Source organism: Leopardus geoffroyi, chromosome D3, assembly GCF_018350155.1.
Source record: "Leopardus geoffroyi isolate Oge1 chromosome D3, O.geoffroyi_Oge1_pat1.0, whole genome shotgun sequence".
In the NCBI taxonomy this organism is placed as follows: domain Eukaryota; kingdom Metazoa; phylum Chordata; class Mammalia; order Carnivora; family Felidae; genus Leopardus; species Leopardus geoffroyi.
The window spans coordinates 42,578,700-42,594,905 of NC_059339.1; the positions used below are offsets into that span (position 1 = coordinate 42,578,700).

General features: G+C 35.4%; 1 pseudogene; it reads left to right on the top strand.

Annotated features, from left to right (window-relative positions):
* The first annotated feature begins 13,968 nt into the window (after positions 1-13,968).
* Positions 13,969-15,946, top strand: LOC123587473 (annotated as a pseudogene).
* Positions 15,947-16,206: the final 260 nt, after the last annotated feature.

A 16,206-nucleotide genomic window follows, 5' to 3' on the forward strand; every position in this document is an offset into this window, starting at 1 on the left:
ATCCTTTACTTATAACAGTTTATTTTATGCTAATGATAACTTAAATCACATAAAAAGAACTTTATCCTTTACTCCTTTCTCCACATTTTATATTACTGATTTCACAATTTACTACTTTTTATGTTATGTATCCATTAACAAACTATTATATGTATAGTTATTTTTAATACTTCTGTCCTTAACCTTTGTAACAGGGTTGTTAACATACCATCATATTGCAGTATTCTGAATTAGAAATATGTACTTTCTTTTATCAGTATATTTTATATTCTCATATGTTGATGTTTCTAATTAGTGTCATTTTGACAATAAATTACATTCATAAAAAAATAATTAAAACATAAAAAAATTAAAAAATTGGTGTCCTTTCCTTTAAACTTCAAGAATTCCTTTCTGCATTTCTTGTAAGTCAGGTCTAGTGGTGACGAACTCCCTCAGCTTTTGCTTGTCTGGGATTGCAAAACTTCCTTTATAAAAGACAGCTTTGCCTGGTTTAAAAAAAAGAAAAAAAGCTTGGGTGGTAGTTTTTCCCTTAAGCATTTTGAATATATCATCCACTCTCTCTTATCCTGCAAGATTTCTGTTGGGGTTCTAATAATATTCTTATAGGTGTTCCCTTCTATGTGAAGCTTTTTTTTTCTCTTGCCAAAATTTCAAAATTATTTTCTTGTCTCTGCTTTTACACAGATTTATTATAAAGTGTTGAAGATATATTGGGGTTGAAGTTTTGGGGAGGGTACCTTGAGCTTCATGAACTTGGATATCCAAATCTCTCCCTAGATTTGGAAAGTTTTCAACTAGTATTTATTTAAATAGGCTTTCTGCCTTTTTCCTCCTTTTTTCTCCTTCTGAGACTCCAATAATACATGCATTGTTTCACTTGATGGTGTCCCATAGACTACAGGGGCTCTATTCACTCTTTTTCATTACTTTTTAAATTTGTTCTCCTCTAACTGGTTGTTTGAAATGACCTGTAATCAATCTCACAGATTCTTTCTTCTGGTTGGTTTTTTTTTGTTTTTGTTTTTGTTTTTTTCCATTTCATTCTTGTGCTCTTCAGATCCACAGTTGCTGTTTGGTTCTTTTTTAATGATTTCTATCAATTACATTTCCCATTTTGTTTGTACATTATTTTCCTGATTTAATTGTCTTTGTTTTCTTATAAATCACTGAGGTGCCTTAAAACAACTATATTGAATTCTTTATCATGGAAATCTCCATTTCTTTGGGATCAGTTACTAGAAAATTATTGTATTCTTTTGGTGGTGTCATGTTTCCTTGATTTTTCATGTTCCTTAATGTTTTCCATTGTTGTCTTCACATTTGAAGAAGGAATCACCTCCTCCACTCTTTACTAATTGCCTTTAGAAGAGCAATTTCTTCTGTCAGCCCTGCTAAGGATTCTGAGGCTATCTTATATCTTTTCTGTAGACACACCTGCTCCACACTTCTTATTCCCTCTTGAGAAGGAATTCTTAAAATTGTTAACTTCTTTCTCAATCTTGTAATGCCAGATTAGGTTTGACAACTTCCCATTTCCTTTTCCTAGGACTGTGCTGAATGCTTAAGTTTGTGTGTCCTCTCCCAATCCCACAGCATTGGAGTTTCTACACATGTTCACAAGTTTTCTGCATAGGCTCGTACTCACTGCCCTCAAAGGCACACATAGGGAGTTGGTGATAGGCTGGGGTAGGGGTGGTAGATGAGATGTGCAGAATGTTTAGAATGCCTGTGGACCAACTGGGGGCATCTGTAGGTGAGGCATCCCCAGTAGTTCATACATGAGCATCCTCATAAAGTCCATGAAACAGTACGTGGGGTCCTCATTCCTAAATATAGCCAGTGAACAGGTGCTCTATTAGTTTAAAAAAGTAAGTGATGATCCCAAGAACCAAGTTCACATTCACCAACAAATGAATGTCTTCCTATCACCCAAGAATACGTTAGAGTATATCTAGAACCAAGCAGTGATTTGTTGAGCTCCTACTATATATCTATCATTGTATAAGGCAGCATGGAAGACGTGGTAAAGACAAAAGACACAAGGTCTCTAACCTTAAAGAGTTTATGCTTTGTTTGGAAAGATAACTTTAATAAACAAGGGTTAAAACACATAGAATACACTATAAAAATATATCAGAAATTCAGTGATGAAAACCATTGTATGTTGAAGTGGTAAAAATTAAGTCTTAAACAACCTGTGATCAGATGTTCTTTTGAATTTGGCCTCCACTACTTCCTAGTGGTGTGATTTTAGGGATATCATTTCCTCTCTTGATTCTTGGTCATCTCCTCTACAAAAATAAACTCTAGTACTTGTTTATGTCAAAGAGTTCTTTGAAAGATAAAATGAGATGAGGCACCTGAACATAATGCCTGACATAATTTAGCACATGATCAACATTAGCTGAATTAGAGAATGAGAATGATCTGGACTGGGCCAGGGGTGGGGGGATGGGGGGAAAGCAGTGGGAGATTTCCAGGGGGGAGAAAAAGTAATATAAAATATCAAAGTTTAAGTAGGATATAAATAGTTCATTTTCCCTTTCTTTTTAAATTAAAATATATCTAAAGCTCTAATAGTTTTGTCAGTTCAAATAAAAAATACACTAATTTCTCAGCCATATCAGAAATATTTTCACTGAAAATATTTCCTAAATATATGCCAATTTAGAATATTTTTTGGCAAGAAGGATGGAGACTACTTGGACCATTGTATCTATTTCAGATCCTTACTTAGAAGCCTGTGAAATGTTACATATTAAAAATAAACTTCAAAGCATGTTATTATATATCTGCTCATAAGTGATTTTCCAAATTGGTTGTCACCTTTTCCTAATTTTGGATTGTGTTTTCTATTTCGAAATGAAATGTTGGCATGCTTACTATTTTTTTTCTTCTTCAAATCTGGATGCCCAACTGTCGAACTTCTAAAATTTTACTTCCTACCACAAGATGAATATGTTTTTAGATACGCTTTTAAATTTGCTCTGATTTATTTTGCCAAAGCAATGGAGTCTGTATGACAAAAAGAGATGCTTGCAACAAACAGAGAAGGAAGAATGAAATCCTTCCAAACATAGGCATTTTATAAATGATTTAACACATGGAAGGGTTGCTAAAGCTGTCTTTCCAAGAGCTCATAAATTCTCTAACTTTTATGTTTCATATTTAAATTTTGCTGCTGTAAGCTATGTTTAGAGTTACATTACTAAAATGTATCCACAAATAGGCAGAATTTTGTGAGAGAATCAAATCTATAACATATTATGCTCACAAATAGTACCTATAGTGATATATAATTGAAACACTACAAATTCTGACACCAGTTAGACTTAATTTAAAATCTGGGTCTGTCATTCAGAAGCTTTGTGGTTTTGAACAAATCACCTCTTATTCCAGAGTCTGTTTCCCAATCTGTAAATGGGGAAATAATAAATGATGACTACATAAAATTTATGAAGATAATACTAGATAGTGAATGTAAAATGACTGCAAATTAGAAAGAGCTCATTAATTATATCTATTATCATTTTTCTTAGAGAATGGAACTGGCGATGATGCAGAACATATGGAATATTATTTAGGAGATATTGAAAACGTGGTCGATTTTAGCTTAGAGACCCAAAATATGAAAATAAACAATATATAACATGTAAAACAATATATGATAAAGAACTAAATGAATAGAACAGGGAACAAATTTATAGGAGTAATTGCTCATAATATAAAAACATGGGCGTTTTATGTAGTGAAAATTGAATGTTACCTCAGAAAGGTTTTTATAGAGGCAAAGGGCAATAGAAAGGATTCTTTTGCCCATGACCCATAAGAAAATAATTTTGAGAATCATTTTTGACATTAGAAAGATTAAACCAACTTTCAAAGTCTAAATATTTCATGATAACTCTATATCAGAGAGATTTATTGCCACTCCCACATTAATTCTCTCTCTTTTGATCCCCTAAACACTTAAAAACATGCAATATATAATGGAATCAAAATGGTAGTTGTGGTAGGCTGAATAATGGCCCCACAAAATATTAATATTTTAATTCTTAGAATCTGTAAATGTTACATTATCTGACAAGAAAATAAAGAGATGCTACATATGTAATTACATTAAAGATTTTGAGATGCAGAGATTATCCTAGGTTATCCTCCTATATGGATACATGTGAGCCCTAAGTGCCACACACATATCGATATAAGAGGGAGACAGAGAGAGACTTGACACAGAATAGAAAAAGACTGTGCAAACAGAAGAGGAAAGTAGAGTCAGAGAAAGAAGGCATTACACCACTGTCTTTGAAGATGAAAAAAGGAGACATGAGCCAAAGAATATAAGAACACAGTTCTAGACGCTGGAAAAGTCCAGGAAGTAAATTCTCAACTAGATCCTCTAGAGGGAGCATGACCACACTGGCACCTTGAGTTTAGCTTAGTGATACCTATTTTAGATTGCTATCCTCCAGAACGGAGAGAATAAATTTCTGTTCTTTTAAGCCAATAAACTTATGCCAATTTGTTACAGCAGCCATAGAAAACTAATACAGTAGATAAAACACATTTTTATATATTTTCTCTTTTAAATCCCCACTGAAGGTCCTATATAACATTGAACTAAAGGAAGGAATGTTTCCTGAAGGTCTATATGTTGCCCACTTAAGTTCCTCAAGAACCCCTCCTGCCTCTATATCCAGAATGATTTCTTGCCAAACATGCATTTCCAGGTTCTAAAACTAATAGTTCTTTTTTTTAAAATTAATTTATTTTTGAGAGAGGGAGTGAGGGAGAGAGCACACACAAGTGGAGTGGGGGGAGGGGGGAGACAGAGAGAGAGGGAGAGAGAGAGAGAGAGAGTGTGTGTGTGTGTGTGTGTGTACATGAGCCAGGGAGGGGGAGAAAGAGAGGAAGAGAGAGAATCCCAAGCAAGCTCTGAGCTGGTGCAGGGCTCCATCTCACAAATGGTGAGATCATGACCCGAGCTGAAATCAAGTGTCAGATGCTCAACCGACACCCCAAGAATAATTCCTTTTTTAAATAAAATGGAGTAGACTTTCTTTTTTTTTTTTAATTTTTTTTTCCAACGTTTATTTATTTTTGGGACAGAGAGAGACAGAGCATGAACAGGGGAGGGGCAGAGAGAGAGGGAGACACAGAATTGGAAACAGGCTCCAGGCTCTGAGCCATCAGCCCAGAGCCTGACGCGGGGCTCGAACTCACGGACCGCGAGATCGTGACCTGGCTGAAGTTGGACGCTTAACCGACTGCGCCACCCAGGCGCCCCTGGAGTAGACTTTCTAAAAACAACATGAACACCTAGTTTGGTTGTTGGTAACCAGAGTAAAACTTTGGCATTCTAATATGTTGAAGAATGCTAGCACAACAACCTCCTGCTCTTTTAGGCCAAAACAAATCCTGCTTTCATTCCTAGAGTACACTATCAATCATATATCTTAAATTTTCACTTTTAAGTTTGCATAGGCAACTATATATTAAGTCTTTGAGTAAAGGCTGCAGAATCTGCCCCAAGAATTGAGTATTTATCAGGAAAGTTTTTTAAAAAAGGAAATTATAATTCCAGTTAGAACCATGCAGATATCCAAGATGTTTCATCCCTAAAATAAGAAAAGAATGTCATGAATAAAGAACAGAAAATAAGACAGAACTTGTGATTGCCAAAAAAATTTTTAATTTCCAAAAAAATTAAAAATAAAGTAAAAATTGTCAGGATTAGAATATAAAAATCAGTAAAATCTCCCAGAGTATATTATAAAATAATAAAAATAGATATATGAAATGAGGGAAAAACAATAAATATATAGTAAATATGTAAAACAAGAATTCCAATATCAAATTAATAGAAATTCTGAAAAGAATAGAAATTCTAAAAGAAAGGAAACTAAGAAAGGAAGTATACAAAATCTTCCAGAATTAAATGAAGCAGTAAGTCTTCAAATTTAGACACTGACCACCTACTGATCACATCATATGTACTTAGACTTATCATTGTAATATGTTATTACATCAAGTGTTCTTATGATTTCCAGAGAGAAATAGATTTTTTTTATGCTTAAAAGATCCAGAATCAAATTGATGTTAGACTTCCCATAAGCAATACACAATGTTTGAAGACAATATGTTCTGAGGGAAATGACTTCAACCTAGAGAAATATGCCTAGCAAAACAATCAATCTACTAGGAGAAATACAAATTACATACATTTTCAGCAATCAGGAGTTTAGAAAATTCACCACCCTCATTCACTTTCCCAGGAAGCTACTTGAGGGTGCATTCTAACAAATAAGAGAGAAACAAGAAAAATGAAGACATGAGATTCAAGAAACAGCAGGTCAACACACAGAAATAGAGTAAATAGAAGTTCCAGGACTACAGCTGCATAGCAGAACAAGAAAGCAGCCAGTCCATAATGGAACAGAATGATGCAAAGCTCCAAGAGAAAAATCTCTGGAAAACAAAGAGGTAAATCATTCAATAGTTACTATGTGCGAGAGACTATAAATACCAAGTATGGAAAAAAGGTCGAAAAAAAGGCTACTTGAATTTCAGGGGGCAAAAAAAGGCTGTGAAGAAAATTCATAGTGTATTAGCCCTCATATCAAGCAAAACATCAATGTAGAACACCGAGTTAATGAGAATCAAGTTGAATGAAATGGGCTACAGGAGATGCACTGAATACATATGAATTGGGAAAATATTGTTTAAGTATCTTCTATCAGCAATGGGGAAAAAAAGATAGTGAAAACTTATAAGAAAAAAAGATAAAGAAATACATGATTAACATATGAAGCAACAAAAATAATATCATGATGTTAAGCAATTGGATGAGTATGAAGAGATTCATCTTTGCACTTGATGTTAAGAGTACTTTTCTTTGCATATCCAAAGGAAAACAAATAGTGAGTGGCATCTACAGTGGAAATAGATGGAAATTATAATAGCACATTAAATATCTCTTTAGTAATAACAGATCACCATGATAATTTATACATTGTTCATCATTTCGACTTTTAGAATCTACCTATATACAAAGCACATAAGGCATAAATATGGCTGCAAGAAATAAAAATATAAATTTTTGTAAGATAAAGGTAAAAATGACACAAGTTAGGAAGTTGTTAGCAAAAGGGGATGTGAAATGGAAGGAAGGGTAAGGAGAGTAAGCTATCATCTTACAATGTAAAGAGTCAAGAGTTATGACCATAATTAAAGAAATAAATGTAAGTTTAGATATAATATTTATTTAGAAGCTTAATAAATTATTCAAAGTGAGTTAAAGAAATATTGGGGAAAACAAAAAAGATGACATAATGATAATGGGAGAAAAGGTACCAATGTAACTAAGTTAAATCCTATCCCATCACAGCAAGAAGTCATATATAATGTCTAAAATTGATAAATCAAAAAAACATATATTAATTAGCAATATGATTAGTATTGACAAAGGACTTTAAAAAATTTTTTTTCAATGAACTGAAAGCAGTTCAGTCCGAACTGACTTTTTCTTTGGTCAGAAAAAGACCAAATATTAATACTTATTAAATCTTAATAGTAAATAAACAAATGTTCTATCTTTCATATTTCTCTAGAGGTACACATGCACACACACATGTGCATGTAGACGCGCTTCAGGTTGTGGAGTCAAGAAGACTCAGTCAAACGCAGGAATCACAGAATTAGCTGTATGACTTAGGACATCTTCACTTCTCTAAACATCGTGTGATCTAAAAGGTATGATCTGACACTGCAAAATTGTTATAATTAAATGAGATTGAATATTTCAAGGGCTCAATATAGTTTCTGGCAGCAGGAATCTAAATTAATGATAGTTTTCTTACAAAGTCCCTTCCTCTGGTGTGCAGTTGATAATATACAATAGGAACATGAGGTACACCCATTTATGTTAGCTCAAAAACAGTATATCAAACTTTCTTTATTAGCTAGACTTTATAAAACACACCCAGGGCAAGCTAAAGGTAGACCATCTTGACTAATATGTGAAATAACTAAGCAAATTTGAGGTGTCTTTCATTACAAAAGCATGAACAATTAATCCTTGTTTCCCAATGATGTCAGTAATGTATGGTTCTGTAACAACTCTTGTTAACTACTTTTGAAACTGTATGATTGTATATAGCATTAGTGCTTATACAAAGCGATTAATAAATTTATACTAAACATCTACCAAATGCTGAGTACTTTGGAATAGTGTCATCCAGGTTCTTATGATATGGTAGAATATGCACAAAAAGGTACACACCATACAGTTCATGATAAATTCCAAATGACAATTGTCAGCCTTAGATTTGTCCTTGTGATTATAATTAAGACCAAATGCAGCAGCAAGATACAATAAAAATAGCACCAGGATTGATGTTGAGCCCTGGTTTATAAGCCAGCTCTTTGGGGGTGGGGTGGGAGTCATGTTATATTGTCACTTAACCTCTAGGAGCCTCAAGTTCCTCACTAGTAATATATACCATGTAGCCTGACTACCTCAGGCACTGTAGTGAATGCTAAAATGAGTTGACACATGAGAAATTACTCTTAAAGAAAACAGACTCTTGCTGGGAAGCTGCTCCCAGCTGTGTCCAAAACAGTTGCTAAATGTCCATCGATTTCCCCAGAACATATCCTCCAGTTTTCCTACTCTTATTTCAGAAACTAATTTCAACCTTCTTCTCTCTTCCTTCTAACCTCCTGTCCTCCTGAAGCAGTTACCCAAAAAATAAAAAATAAAATAAAATGAAATAAAAATAAATTAAATCAAATCAAATCAGAATCACCTTTCTTTCCATGGAAACAGAATTATCTTGACTTATGTGTGTAAATGCCAGAGGCCAGAAATACAGCTTAGAACTCTGACTCCCAGCCCCTCACTCTTGTCATGTCATACTGTATATCAATCAACTCAGAGACGACTAGAACGTGAAAAAAAGGTACTTCCAAGTAGAAATTCAATAGGCCACTACCTAGCATTGCCACACTGCCTCTACTCACCCACTGGTTACGTGTCAAGAGGTCAAAATTACTTGAATTCTGTACCTTGACAATACAGAATAATGTCAAATAACCAACTTTCCTCTTTTCTTTTTTTTCTCTATCCTCCAGTGTTTAATGCCATTGTTTAAAGTCTGAAAATAGGGGCGCCTGGGTGGCTCAGTCGGTTAAGCGTCTGACTTCAGCTCAGGTCATGATCTCATGGTCCAGGAGTTCGAGCCCTGCGTCGGGCTCTGGGCTGATGGCTCAGAGCCTGGAGCCTGTTTCCGATTCTGTGTCTCCCTCTCTCTCTCTGCCCCTCCCCCGTTCATTCTCTGTCTCAAAACTAAATAAACTTAAAAAAATAAAGTCTGAAAATATCTATGATGCATCAAAAAAAATAGAGTAGTCATATTATTGATCTGGTGTGGTTATTTCACATGAAGAATTATTTCTTTTAGCTAAGTTGTATGTTGTTACCGCAGTAAAAGAAAGCTGTTTTGCAAACTTGAAATTAAGAGGACCACATTGTTGTCTGAAGCTCTTCAGAACTGATGCCTTCCAAATCCAGAGAGTCAGGCTGAACTTTGCATAGATAATCTTATTGGTATGAGCTCTTATAGGCTCAGACAACTTCACATCTTTGTTTCTAGGCAACCAGAAATACAGAAATATGGCAACCTCATATTTCTAATGTAGAATCATGCTGGCTTCAAGATCATTTATTGTAATGTTTCAGCACTTCGTGTAAGCTTATAAGGCTTAAATTAGTCCTTGGTTGATTAAAAAAAAAAAGTAAACTATGGTTTACTGTCCATTCAATCACCATTTATAGGGTTCCAAGTATGTGTAATCACCACTTAAAAAAGAAAAATAAGGCAAGATCCTTCCCTAAAATATCTTACAATTTAATAAGGAACTCTAAAATACATGTAAATATCTAAACCAGAGTGCTATAGTGTTATAAGATAGGATTTTTTGTACTTGCTAATTTTTTCATTTATTATAATTACCTTTTTATAGGGACTGTACTAGGAAAAGGGACCCTAACATAAATGGGTCTACCCATTACCCATAAATGGGTGTTACCCATATTGTCTCTACCCTCCAAACTTACAATCTAGTGAAGAAAGCAGTTAATAAGAAACTGATTTTACTGATCAGTTTTACTGATTATCATCACATAATAAGTACTATATTAGATGTTCAGGTAGAATATTTGGCAACATGTAAGAGAGACATTTTGGCCTCATCGTAAAGAATTCCCTCTCTTTGAAATGCATCCTTCACCCCTTACTTTACCCACATATTCCTTTGTCATCCTGGTGATATACTCACTCTAAAGGATGGAGCTCGGGCGCCTGGGTGGCGCAGTCGGTTAAGCGTCCGACTTCAGCCAGGTCACGATCTCACGGTCCGGGAGTTCGAGCCCTGCGTCAGGCTCTGGGCTGATGGCTCAGAGCCTGGAGCCTGTTTCCGATTCTGTGTCTCCCTCTCTCTCTGCCCCTCCCCCGTTCATGCTCTGTCTCTCTCTGTCCCAAAAATAAATAAACGTTGAAAAAAAAAAAAGAAAGAAAAAAGGATGGAGCTCAATTTTTAGCTTCTCTGATGCCACTTTTCCTACACTTTTCAGGCAAGTTTAGTTGCTCTATTCCCCTACACCTATCCTAATGCTTAACAAATAGAATATCTTCAGCTTTTTTTAATGAATGACTTTGCAATGAGAATACTGAATGATACTCTTCCATTTAGTTTTTCCAAGACTTGTACTCATCTTTTTAAAGAACCAAGAAATATTGGCTACTAGCCATATGTGGACACTAACATTTAGAAGTTATTAAATCCAATTCTTCATGATGTCTAAGTTGCATAAATCAAATATAACACAAATACAACTTGTTTCAAATTTATCTAGAGACCACTCTTAGTACAGCAAGTTAATACACCCAGTTCAATGGCTGGAGCATCTTGGCTGGTGAGCCCCTAAATGAACATCAATTATTATGAAGTTAACACTAAATGGTTTTTATTCGCCCAGCTCTGTGAACTTTAAAGAGAGAAGCCTCTCCATTCTACTGTGCTATGCACATCAGCCAGGCTTACTAACACACAAGAATTTCCCATTCTTCCCATAATTAGATTGTTAGCTGCACTAAAGTATCTGCTGATTGAGAGGTGACGTTAAGCATCAGTTGTCCAAAGAAATATTAGTCCTAGAGCAATATCCCTCTCACCAACTCTTTCCTTGATAAATATTTTTCTTGTGGAGTCTATTTTTAGTTTTCTTTTCTTTGCTCCTCTTTTTCTCTTTGAAAGCCTGGCTTTATTGCCTTTAGATGTTTCAGTGCATGCAGGCTCAAAATTATATTAAATTGCCAAATTTATAGCAGAGTTGTTGCAGATCAAAGTATTTACTTAAAATATTCAGAAGCATTTTGTCCTCTCTTAAAAAGCCAATTTATTCTTCAAAACCCACTTATATAAATAGAGTGAAACACACAGATACACACACACACACACACACACACACACACACACACACACATGCTTTCTAAGCAGAGAGTGGTATATACAAAACAAAGAGCAGGAATATCAATAAATTCACAATATTTTAAATGTAAAATTTACTTAGAAGCAAGAGAATGTTACAAATAAAAATGAAATCAAAAAGCCAATAGCCCGTATCTGTGTTCTGGTTACTTATTGCTGTTTAACAAAACATCCCAAAACTCAGTGGCTAAAAGCAGCACTTTAATATTATCCCTCATAGTTCAACAGGCTGGTTCTCACTTGGTGTTTCTCATTGAATTCAGTTAAATAACAGCTGGCCTGGAGCTATCTAAAGGTATAACTGGCCTAAACATCCAAGAAAACATTTTCACTGACATGTCTTCACCTCAGTGAGTTGACTGGAATAGTTGGGGAATGTCCATGCATCTCTCTTTCTCCATGTGGTCTCAGTGCTTGGCTACATTGGGCATTCACTCACAGCATGATAGCAGCTGACTTGTCTAAGAGTGCTTGTTTCAAGACACCTCAGTGAAAAGCTGTAAGGCATCCTATAACCTTGCCTCAGAAGTCAGGCAGCATAACTTCCACCACATTATACTGGTTAAGAACAAGTCAGAGGGCCAGTCCACATTCAAAGAAAGAGTACCGCACACGAGCATGAGCACTGAGAATCATGGCCCAAGGGTGGTCCATCTATGGAAACCAGCTAGGCCAGTCTCTAATACTATTTGTTTAAGAATAGTGATATTTCAATTGAATTAGTGATATTTCTAAATTATATTTCAAGTGGTTGGTGCTCAAAAAGTTTGTAGGGAATATATATAGATAACTCAATAGATTTCATAGGATAATATCTCACCATGATAATATTAGCAAATGAAAATGTATTTGACTTTTAATTATTTGTATTTGTAAGCAGTTCAAATAAATGAAATAGATAATTCTTAAATCCTAATGTATGTATTATCAATCACTCACTTTAAAGAAAGTATTAACAAGAGTTTCTCACATACTTCAATAAAAACCTTGTTTTTTAAAAAACAGCATTTGACACATATGACTTGTATATCTTTTGCTTTGGCACATATTCGAACAAGCAGTAGGCAGGGGAAAAAAAGCATTAAACAATAACATGCCCAAAAGATGGAACAGAAAAATAAAGAGAGATACTCCTTCCTGTGACTTCAAAAATATAACAAAATGGGCCAAAGCTTGAGGGAGTTATGGACGTGAAAGGAAAACAATCTCTTTACCACAATGTGAAAAGATATTCTTCAAGTATAAATTTTTATATCTCCCTACTGAAATGGCCTACGTTGCTTACAGTTGAGACAAGTATGACTATGCATACTAATACTATGACTTATTCCAGCACTCACTATTTGGTTAGAGTTTATAACTTGATTTAGACTTGACTAGAGATAGGATTCTGTTGACTAATCCACTTCTGTCTTAAAGCAAGGAGATTATGTTTGTCAGTTTTTGAATGCTATTAGGTTAATTCACTTTAGGAAAGTTAATTGGTTTAGTGTGTTATTTTTAAGAGGAAAAATTATTCCAAAGCTGAGATACTGTAGAGGCTTGTGCCTTCCCACATGGCTACGAATGAACTGAAATGTTTTAAGTCAGCAAAGCTTCCTCACATGGGTGGGTGAATCATGACACCAGGCAAGACTGGAATACCCCTTGAGTTTCTGCAGTTTGAAAATCTGAGAGCAGAATTTGTGGGTTGCCTGAGAATAAAATCATAATTTCTTTCTCAGATCATGCTAGCAAAGGAAGAATAACTTACTAAATAACTAGATAAGATGGCGTGCTTCATACTGGTCTGGGTCTTGAGGCCTCATTAAACCTAAAGATCATTCATCATCATGCTGTGAGTTTAAAGTGAGCTTTATAAAATTTTCAAGATATCAGTTTAAACATGCAATTGTGCAGTATTCTAAGAAATAAGTGTTTAATAGGCCTTATCGATTATTCTGTAACTTTCAGAAATTCATATGCTAATTTTAGTCACTGATGCCTCAATAACTAATTTATATCTAAGCGTGTGGACATCATCTCTTTTCCCAGTAACTACATACTGGCATATTTCATATATTTTTTTATTGCGCTTCACAGACACTGCACTTTTTACAAATTGAAGGTTTGCGGTTAATTCTGCATTGGTAAGTCTGTTGGCACCATCTTTCCAACAGCATTGCTCACTTTGTGTCTCTGTATCACACTTGGTAATTCTCATAATATTTCTAACTTTATCATTATTATATTTGTTATGGTCATCTTTGATCAATGATCTCTTGAAATGCCACAAACTATACCCATATAAGAGTACAAACTTAATGGATAATTGCTCCACCAACCAGCCATTCCCATATCTCTTTCTCTCTCTCCAGGCTTCCCTATCCCCTAAGACACAACAATCTTGAAATTAGGTTAATTAATAACCATAAAATGGCCTCTAAGTGTTCAAGTGAAAGAAAGAGCTACATGTCTCTCACTTTCAATCAAAAACTAGAAATGATTAAGCTTATTGAGTAAAGTATGTCAAAGGCCAAGTAGGCTGAAAGCTAGGCCTCTTGTGCCAAACAGTTAGCCAAGTTGGGAATACAAAGGAAAAATTCTTCAAGAAAATTAAAATGCTACTTCAGTGAGCCCACAAATGATAAAAAAGCAAAACAGGAGTGCCTGGGTGGCTCAGTCAGTTAAACTTCTGACTTCAGCTCAGGTCATGATCTCATGGTTGATGTGTTAGAGCCCTCCGTTGGCTCTGTGCTGACAGCTCAGAGCCTGGAGCCTGCTTCAGATTCTGTGTCTCCCTCTCTCTCTGTCCCTTCCCTGTCCATGGTCTCTGTCTCTCAAAAAATGAATAAATGTTTAAAAAAATGCAAAATAGCCTTATTGCTGATAAGGAGAAAGTTTCAGTGTTCTGGATAGAAGATCAAACCAGCCACAATATTCCCTGAAGCCAAAGCCTAATCCAGAGCAAGGCTCTAACTCTCTTCAATTCTCTGAAGTCTGACAGAGGTGAGGAAGCTGCAGAAGAAAAGTTGAAGCTAGCAGAGGTTGGTTCATGAAGTTTAAGGAAAGAAGCCATTTTTATAACATCAAAGTACAAGGCAAAGCAACAAGTGCTGACGTAGAAGCTGCAGCAAAATATCCGGAAGATTTAGCTAAGGTAAGTAATAAAGGTATCTACACTAAATGATAGATTTTGAATGTAGACCAAACAGCCTTCTATTGGAAGAAGACACCATCTAGGACTTTCATGGCTACAGAAGAGAAATCAGTGCCTGGCTTCAAAGGTTCAAAGGACAGGCTCTCTTATTAGAGCCTAATGCAGCTGGTAACTTTAAGTTGAAACAAATGCTTATTTACCATTCAAAAAATCCTAGATCCCTTAAGAATTATGCTAAATCTACTCTGCCTGTGCTCTAGAAATGTAACAACAGAGCCTGGGTGACAGCACATCTGTTGACAACATGGTTTACTAAATATTTTAAGGCCACTGTTGAGACCTGCTGTTAAGAAAAGAAGATTCCTTTCAAAATAGTACAGCTCACTGACAATGCACCTGATCACCCAAGAGCTCTGATGGAATGTACAATGAAATGAATGTTGTTTTCATGCCTACTGACAAAACATTCATTCTGCAGCCATGAACCAAGGAGTAATTTCAACATTCAGGTCTTATGATTTCAGAAATATATTTCATAACGCTATAGCTGCCATAGACAGTGATTCCTCTGAGGGACCAGGGCAAAGTCAATTGAAACCCTTCTGGAAAGGACTCGCCATTCTAGATGCCATTATGAACACTCCTGGTTCATGGAATGAGGTCAAAATACTATCAACATTAACAGGAGTTTGGAAGAAATTGATTCCAAGCGTCATGGATGTGTTTGAGGCATTCAAGATTACAGTGGAGGAGTAACTGCAAATGTGATGGAAATGGCAAGAGAGCTAGAATTAGAAGTGTAGCCTGAAGATGGGACTGAACTGCTGCAATCCCATGATAACACTTAAACATCTGAAAGGTCTGTGGATCAGCAAAGAAAGTGGTTTCCTGAGATGGAATCTACTCCTGGTGAACATTGTTGAAACAACAACATAGGATTTAGAATATTACACAAACTTAAGTTGGTAAGGCAGCAGCAGGGTTTGAGAAGGTTGCCTTCAATTTTGAAAGAAGTTCTACTGTGGGTAAAATACTATCAAAAAACATTCATGCTACTGAGAAATCATTTATGAAAGGAAGAGTCAATTGATGCAGCAAACTTCATTGTTTGTATTTCTTATACTATTTTTTATATTTCCACAGCCACCCCAATCTTCAGCAATCACATCCTGGTCAATCAACAGCCATCAACATAGCCAAGATCCCCCACCAGCAAAAAGATTATGACTTGCTGAAAGCTCAGATTATAGTTAGTACTTTTTAGTAATAAACTATTTTTGAATGAGGGTACATATGTACATTTTCTAGACATAATGCTATTGCACACTGAATAGGCTACAATATAGTGTAAACATAATTTTAATCCACTGGGAAACCAAAAAAAAATTATTTGATTTGCTTTGATGTGGTGGTCTGGAACAGAAACAGAAGTATTTCCACGGTATGCCTGGCATTGTGTTCCATATTTTAACATAAAAATTGCTGTTACAACAGAGGAGATAAATCACAGCCCA